The 8878-nt window shown below is 35.9% G+C and overlaps 1 pseudogene across 1 annotated transcript; it reads right to left on the reverse strand.

Annotated features, from left to right (window-relative positions):
* Positions 1-168: 168 nt before the first annotated feature.
* LOC114315015 (uncharacterized) lies at positions 169-8630 on the reverse strand (annotated as a pseudogene). The gene is made up of 11 exons (XR_014365952.1): positions 8618-8630; positions 6421-7442; positions 5773-5862; positions 5240-5697; positions 4921-4930; positions 4725-4839; positions 4474-4641; positions 3415-3662; positions 3213-3300; positions 3065-3117; positions 169-2976 (listed from the first exon to the last, which is right to left on the reverse strand). The product of XR_014365952.1 is annotated as an uncharacterized LOC114315015 (transcript).
* Positions 8631-8878: the final 248 nt, after the last annotated feature.

Raw genomic sequence — 8878 nt, forward strand, 5'->3', positions numbered from 1 at the left:
TATTTTCACTAATAATTACTGGATGTGAAAACTTTGATTTTACATAGGTGTACATTGATGTAAGATCCAATATCCCTTTGTTACAACTTCAAATGGAATTCAGAGAGAGGGGGGGGGGGGGGGGGGGCAAAAGCTGGACATAAGCACAGAAAACAGGAAGTGCAAGGAGCAGATGGGAAAATTCAATACATGAAGCTGTTTCTGTGTAATCAATCAAAATACGAAGAAAAGCAGAAATACCTATTGTCTATATTAAATCAAGCACGTCACCAAATGCCAATGTCAATCTTCACCCTAAATGAAATCAATAATCCCACCAATCTGTAATAAATTTGATCACTATCACAAATGTGCCAGAAACACCTACACCATCAGAATTTATTTGTGTCACGAAGGATTATAGATTATATTATAGAACTAAACTCGAGAGTTTGTGGAGACTGCTATATATATTATCTTCAATCATTACCTCATAAAACAGTAATGCTGCTTCCAAATTCCACCTGTGAACAAATTATAAAACTTTACCCTCAGCCCTCATGTTAGAACAAAACACCCCACCCCACCCACTCGATTTCTTAGCCTAGGGGCAGCAATTCAAGGGGAAAAATAAGAAATCGATTAATTTCATGCCATATTCTGGGCAAAATTATTCTGAAAATTGCTAAACAGGACCATCAAAGCTGTTGTCAGTTACAGTTAACTGATGGAATGCTATGTATAATGATCATCCAATAGGATACAATTAAACTGTTCTTTTTATTTATTTTTTTTAAATAAGGAGTAAATTTTATTAAAAAAGCATTAAGATGATGCAAAGAACCCAACAACTAGGATACAATTAAACTGCTACGAATTAACCTGTGATCTCCCAGCCATTTCCAAAGTTTACGCTACAATAGCAAGTAGAAACACCTCAACAAGCTGTGTCCTCAGCATATAAGGTATCATTGGCGTACTAGCACTTTTTCCCCTCTAAGCAGGAACTTCACAACCAGCATCCTATACTCTTTGTATCAGAATCTAGAAATTTCACAAAAGTGAGACAAATAGGCTTCAGAAACTTCAGTCACAGGACTATGTTATATCAATATCAAACTTCAACCTATTTCCCGTTTGAGTTCTCCGAGCACACAGGCAAAGCACAACCACAAAACAGATTCTGTAGAACTTGAAAAAGTCCTAATGAAAGGTAATGCAGTCTTCAAGTTCTAAATTAAGAAGAGGAATGGACTCACACATCTGATCGAAAAGCTCCCTTGAAGGAATCAGCTCACAGTCAAACAAATACTCAAAGAGGTCATAATTTCCATCATGGGTTTTAATCTCCATTAATTCATCTTCAAATTTTCTTTTATATTAGACAGTTTCCCCAAAATTTTCATAACGTGTGCATGTTGAAACATTCAATTCTACTAAAAGAAACTCAAAATGGACCTACAAAATCATACATAAATCACTTTCTTCTATGTTATTTCAGAAATCCAAATGTAACAGAATTTTGATTAATAACAGGAGATGGTTAAATCTCTAGTTTTAAGATAAGATTCAATGCAAACCAAAGTCATATCTATAACTATACAAGACAAGTGACTAGAGGAATGCAAGGAACCTCAAACATGATTCACCTAATGACAACACAAATTTGTCTCACTGTAAAAATTATTGACTCCATACCAACCTAGACCACCTAATGGCAGTCAATAGGAAAAAAATAACCACTAAGAGTCCCTAATATACTTCACCATCAAATCATAATTTCATAAATATCTTCCTAAAAAACATAATAACTGATATTGACTGCAAAGAAACATCACTGACCCAGGTGATTGTTCACACTCCTCCGGATATGCATGAAAACAAAACCTTCAAAACCTCAATTTCACTCAGGTAACACAACTCCTTTACATAATACACATTAAATACATCACATACCACCTTTGATCTTAGCAAATCACATCCCTATCCACAATTGACCACATGAACGTCAGACACATTGAATCCAACTACACATTACAATTGCTCCTGAGGTAGAGTTAATACGATTTTGTTACAAATAAGGTCAGCGTCAACATCCCATGAACCTCAAATCACACAAATGATCATGAAAAGTAATCATAGAAAGTCAACTCCAATACATGATAAGCCTTTTGATTATATCATGAAGTTAGGATTATACTACTAAAAGGTTCACTCCCACGTGACATAAATATAAGATGAGAGCTGAATTTTCTCTCCCCACAAAACAATAACTGTAATCTCCAAAAAACCACCATTTGAACATTGAAGGTACTTCTGAATACATCAATGAAAGAAAATCTTGACCTGAGACTCAGCCTTCTAGAAAACAAATAGTCACCCCAATTGTTTCCTCTAAGGTTCAAGATAAATGATCAACATGTGTATTCAATCCCACATAAAAATATGATCAAGTAACACAATCTCTGCAGCTAATCGTAACAGAGCATACCTACTGTCCTCAAGCTGCTCCTATCTAGGGCAATACAGAGTTGATGCCATTTTCATACCCTATTACACAAAAACATATTGACATCTCTATTAAAGGTCCTACGAAGAGGCATCACCTAAACTAGACACATTTGATACAAACTTATGTTCACAAATTTGTAAAAAAGAGAATAAAGAAGGAGAAGGGAGATGGAGGAAGACAAATGAGGAAAGAGGTCTAATAAGGACAACTGAAAAATAGAAAGAAAAGAGGAAATGAAGATAGAAACTAATTTTAGCTTTCCTTTGAGCAGAAAGTCCTCAATCCACCATTGAGTGATGTCCATCCCACCATCCGTTGTCCACTTGCAAGAGCCTTAGAAACATTAATAGAACAATATCGCAGCCAGCTGTAAAATTAGGAAGGTAGGACATTCAAATTACCAAAGCCTCTCAAATCTAGTAGTAATAGCCACCTCCATATGGGTGATCATTCCCATAAAAAGATGAATATGAGTCTTCACCATACTGTAACATGACAGAAGGTAGAATATCAAAAGTATGGTAAAGTGTAAGATGTGAACCAATAAACATAAAGTAAGCTATGAGTGCTCACATCAGAGCCATAATAATCGTGTGAGTAGAGACTGCTGTCAGCTCCAAAAGAATCTAAAAGAAAAAGAGACATGAGCATGAGCAATCTGATAAAAAACAATCCATACAAACAAGCAGGGAAAAAGGAACATTGGGCACAAAATCCATACCTTGATAGCGATGTGTGTGAGCTGCTGGATCAGAATAATCTAATTGAGGTCTAAGTCTGCTAGGCTCCATGTAATCAGCATCATGGTCCTTAATGCCAAAAAAAAAAAACATTTAACAAGTTACATTATGTGTGACACTGACTGAAATCTCAAACCAATAATTCTTCAACAAAAAAAGAAATTTAAATGAAGTCCAGCTTACTGCCATGAAAAATGGTCGTTTTATCCCATGTGAACTGTTGTCATAAAAGTAGTGGTCATCAAAGTGCCTTCCAACAAAGGCCCCGTTAAATCCTTCTTCGGGGGAAAATGGTTGCCTCCTGACTGGGATATGCCTCCCACGGCCACCACCAGTTGCTTCGAGCCTGATCCTATCAAGGTTAGGTCTTGCTGGAACAGCATTTCCACCAGATGCATCATGAGAACTGCCAAACAAATCTCTCCTTCCACCTGCTTATATAAGGTTACATACAAGGGCTTGATAAGTGAATGCATTCAGGTTATAAAGATTAGCAGTAACCATTACAAAAAATGTTGAGGACATAGATGATCAATTTTGGTCCAACATTTCAGGTCTGTGAGTTAAAAATTACCACTTTTGATGGTAAGAACATGTGAAAATTGTTTTGATAGAAGATTCTGTAATCATGTGAACTTAAGCACAATGAAGTTGGCCCAAATTTATAACGTTTCTGCCAAGTAGGAACTATGAAACCCAGTCCTTGAGATCATATATTTTCTGTTTATTCCTTCTTTTTTATTCATTTTTTTAGGGCTGCGGAGGAGGGGTGGATTTAAACTAGAATGAAAAAGTAGAGCTTATACAAGTGGAATCATCAGATAAGGAACAAAGTTCCAATCTATGTCACACCTCTCCTCCAATCAGGTCTCGAAAGTGTCGAAATTTCAGAAATTTAAAAGGATAGGAAGAAAGAAAATCAGAAGGGAAAAAGCTAACACATGGAATGCTTTGGGGCTTTCATAGTTCTTTTTTTATTTTTATTTTTTTTAAGACGAAGAAAAGAAGACAAAGGGGAAAAGAAAATAATAGAGAATGGTCTTGCATATGGGGGCTGAAAGGATGCTACAATGTAAAACTGCTTCTTGGTTTATTCTTTATGATAGAGGCGCGCGCACACACACACATACACACACACATATATAAACACATACACACAAATAGGCTGCATTGTCTGTCTATATGTGTGTTAGCAGAAAGAGTTAATAAAATATAGAAAATTCAGTAGGGTCATAAAATAACCTCGTCCAAACGCTTCCCATCGATGGGAAGGAGGATATTGGTTACCAAGGTCATGCTCATGGGAAAACCCCATTCTCCAAGTTTGACCACGTCCACGTTGATAGAAACCCCTGCCACGTTGAAAGTTTGGCTAATTGAATGCATGTCCACCACATCCAAAACCCCTTCCTGTAAACAATAAAAACCACAATTTTATAAAAATGGTCCAGAAAGGATAATGAAGCAACAGTAGTGCCAATTGTTAGAGTTACCAAATTTTGAAAAGCTTCTAGCACCACCATGGCCAATTCTAAACCCTCCGCACATTCCACCCTTCACAGCCTGAATTTTTGGCGAAGGATTTGAAAGTCTTGCTTTCACTTTAGTCTAACAATACATGAAAACAACATAACTCACTCTGTTAATACCACACTAAACACTGGTTCTGAAACATATGGCCAAGATTACTTGCATGCATCTGTACATAGTGGCAAAAGTTGTGCATTTCAAAACGATTAAGATATACAAGTCATAAAGAGTAAATTGGCATCATGAATAGCTACAAATTAGGAGAAAAGAAATTTAATCAAATTTTGTACTTTTCAGAGGTTCCAGTTGTACAAGATAAAAAATGCAGAAAATCGTCAATACTTGCGATGTCCACCTCACCTAATCTACCCATAATGGACGTGGAAAATATTAGCAAGGCAACTCCTACAAAAAAATATTTGGCACGCTACCAAAGCACATCCGAAAGTGTTAATATAACTACAGAACTGAAAAATACCTTTGAGCTCCCATGTCTGTGTCATTTATGCCCTCAACACAAGCAACAGCTGCCTCATGTGTAGTGAAATCAACAAATCCAAAATCCTTCCTCTTGGCAGTTGACATGTTCCGAGCCAGCATAATACTAACAATCTCCCCATAACCTTTCAATTTCTCCCTAACTCGGTCTTCATTCCAGTGAGGAGTGAGCCCATCAATAAATACAGACTTCACCTGGGCCATTACCTCTGGGTCTGGCTCATGTAAAGGTTCAGAAAAGGCTACTTTGGCAGTTCTCTCAGGATGGCCAAAAATAACATCAGGCTTTTGAAGCCTCTTATATGCAAGTATAGCATCAGCATGACAAGAGAACTCAAGGAATGCAAAACCACGACTCAACCCTTCATATTGGGCATCTGGGACAAGAGTAATGTGCTCAACACCTTCAATGCCATAGTCTTTAAGTTTTTGTTTGATCTGCTCACACAGTATATATAGAATGAGCAAGTAATCTTGCTAAAGGTCCATCTACTAAGGTAAGTAAAATCTTACAGCTTCCTTTGTCCAAGCATTGCAAATATTTCCCAAGAACAATGAATCATTGTCCTCACTTGGTGCAGTCCCACATCGCTTCCCACATATCTGTGAACAAAAGGATCAGAATGTACTGGCCTAAGAAGCATGGACACGGACACGTGACACGACACGAATACGACACGGACACGCCGACACGTTAATTTTAAAAAAATGCAGAACACGACACGTAGAGGACACGCATGAAATATATAATTTTATATATTTATTATATGTTATATATATGAATATATCATTCAAAGATAATAAAAAATGCAATATAGCACTATTTCCTATAAATTTATAAGGTTTTTGTTTTATTATTGTATCTTAAGTTGTTTTGTTCAAACTTATAATTAGTTTTACATATCTATAATCAATAGACACATGTGTTTAAACAATTGACACGTGTGTCCTCCAAGTGTCAAAAGAGTGTCCGAGTCTTTAAAAATATTTAAAAAATAGGACACGTTTTGAAGAGTATCGGACACATGTCCTAAGAGTGTCCAAAGAGTGTCGGTGTCCGACACGGACACGACACGGATACGTCACCTTCTTAGAAGTGTCCGTGCTTCTTAGGTACTGGCATTGGAAAAAGAAACAACGTGACTAAGAGAATATCCATACAATAGGGGTTCTCATTTCTGACAAAGCTCGGCGCGCTTGCTCCTTAGTTGAAAACTTCACAAACGCATAGCCCTTATTCTTGTCAGTCAAAGGATTCTTGTGCAACCTAACTTCAACTACCTCTCCAATCTTTTCAAAAGCCTTTTTCACATCCTCTTCCACCACATCACGATCCAACCCACCAACAAATATCTCAAGCTCTTTCCTAATCTTACGCTCTTTTGCTGCAGCGGTTAATTCCATGTGTTCCTCTTCTAATGACTTTGCTCCTTCGCCTTGCTCTGGCATGTCGTCCTCTACAAGCTCTTCCTCACCAAATTCTTTAAGATCCAATCGGTCACTGCATTCCTCCATCCTATCCTCAACATTGTATTCATCACCCTATTTAGTATCTTCTCCTTTCAACTCATTATTAATATCTTCCTCTGTGTTGGCAGACACATGTTTTATTTCCACTTTATCGCCATTAGTTGTCGTATGCTCCTTCATATTTTCCTTCACCTTATTTTCCTCTCTTGCCATATCAGGTTCTTGATTCTCTAAGGACTCCCCGACATCTACAGCACCAGGATTTTCCAGACTTGTAGGTTTTCCAACATTTGGAACCAAAGGCAGTTCTGCTTCAATTCTCTTTCCTTTGTCCTATGGGAGTTCTTCAACATTCACAACATCCTGATCCTCCTTCCTTTTGTCTCCTTCAACATTTTCAACACTGTGTTCTTCCTTCTCCAAAGATTCTCCAACACCAAAAATATTGAATTCTTCCTTCTTTGCAGAATCTACATCCCTAGCATCCCCAATCACTTCCTTCTCCACCGATTCTTCAACATTCGACTTTCCAGTTTCCCCTGACTTAGGTTTCTGCCTAGAAACAGCTTTTGCTGAAGTAGGAGTTTTGGTTCTAACCACTACTTTCCTTACTACAGTTTTCCTTACTTCAGCTACTTTTGTTTTCGGTGTCAACACAACAGAATCATCCGATGCTCTAGCTTGTTCAACCAAAATCAAATAAGACCAATTACCTGAAACACACACATAAACACAATCACACTCTAATACCTATACATATGCAATGTTTTGTGCATGTATAAATATGAATCTATGTGTCCACGCCCTAATTCAGTTTCAAAACAAGGCAAGCGAATCCAATCATACTTGAATATGCTCTTCTTTTCTTTTTTTTTTCTTTTTCCTTTTTTTTTTTTTTTTTTTTTTGTTGATAACACATTAGTTTGATTCCAAATCTATACTATATATTAAGCAAAAGAGAGTTTTTAACCCCAAGCCTTGTGGGAGGTACAATCTCTCAATCTAAATTTCCTGATTTTTTGATTTAAAAAAAAAACCTTAGCATTTATTAACTTCTCCCAACCCTCAAGTTTTACCCTCATAATAACACTTTAATGCATTAAGAACAAGCATAAAAAATTTTTTTTGAATCCAACACATATGAATTCTTTGAAAAGTCCCAACACATTTGATTATTATCTCTCATAATAACACTTTAATGCATTAAGAACAAGCATAAAAAAAATTTCTTAAAAAGTCTAACACATATGATTATTATCAAAATATTAAATTTTAATATAATATAATAAAAAAAAAAAGACATTTAATTCCTTAAAAAGTCTAACACATATGATTATTATCAAAATATTAAACTTTAATATAATATAAAAAAGGAAAAAAAGACGGCATTTAAAAAGAAAAAAAAAAAAGACATTTAAAAATCACAATTCACATATATAGATAATTATAAACATAATCCGCGCATAGCACGGGTGATATGCTAGTAATATAGATATTACAATGACACTCAACCCATAGACGCTGAGGATCCACATAATAGCTTCAAAGAAGTGATACCAAAGCGAGAGGCTTGGACGAAACATTGCACCTAGCCTAGTAAGATTAATCTTTCATAATACTAAAGCTTGGCGAAACTCGAATTACTTACTAGCAAAATTGAATTACTCGTTTCACTGCCAAACTCAATATTAGCATAAAAAAAAAAAAAAAATACAGCACAAACATAATCACATATGTAATGTATAATAAAATGGGTAGATTACACGGACACCCTGAGATTTATATTTATCACAGTTCTCCCTCACCTTTTAGAAATTACACCTTTCCCCTGAGATTTAAAGTTTCATTACAAATTCTCCTTAGCAATTTAGGCTAGGTTTGGTATAACCTATATAATCCATCTTTTTATCTTTTTTCCATTACATCACCTCTCTACTTTTCTACATATTTTTCCGTAAAAAGACAAAAAGTACACTTTTTTAGGACACCCCAAACCAACCCTTAATTTTTTTAAATACCAATTTTGCTCTCACTTGGTAAATTACATTGACATCCCTCACATTTTAAAAATTACAATCTCCTCCCTAAGATTTAAAGTAGCATTAGCAATTGCCCCCTCAATTAGTATTAGTTGAAAAAAAAATTCATT

Source organism: Camellia sinensis, chromosome 4 (genome assembly GCF_055761805.1).
Source record: "Camellia sinensis isolate YWXY chromosome 4, ASM5576180v1, whole genome shotgun sequence".
NCBI classification, from domain to species: Eukaryota; Viridiplantae; Streptophyta; class Magnoliopsida; order Ericales; family Theaceae; genus Camellia; species Camellia sinensis.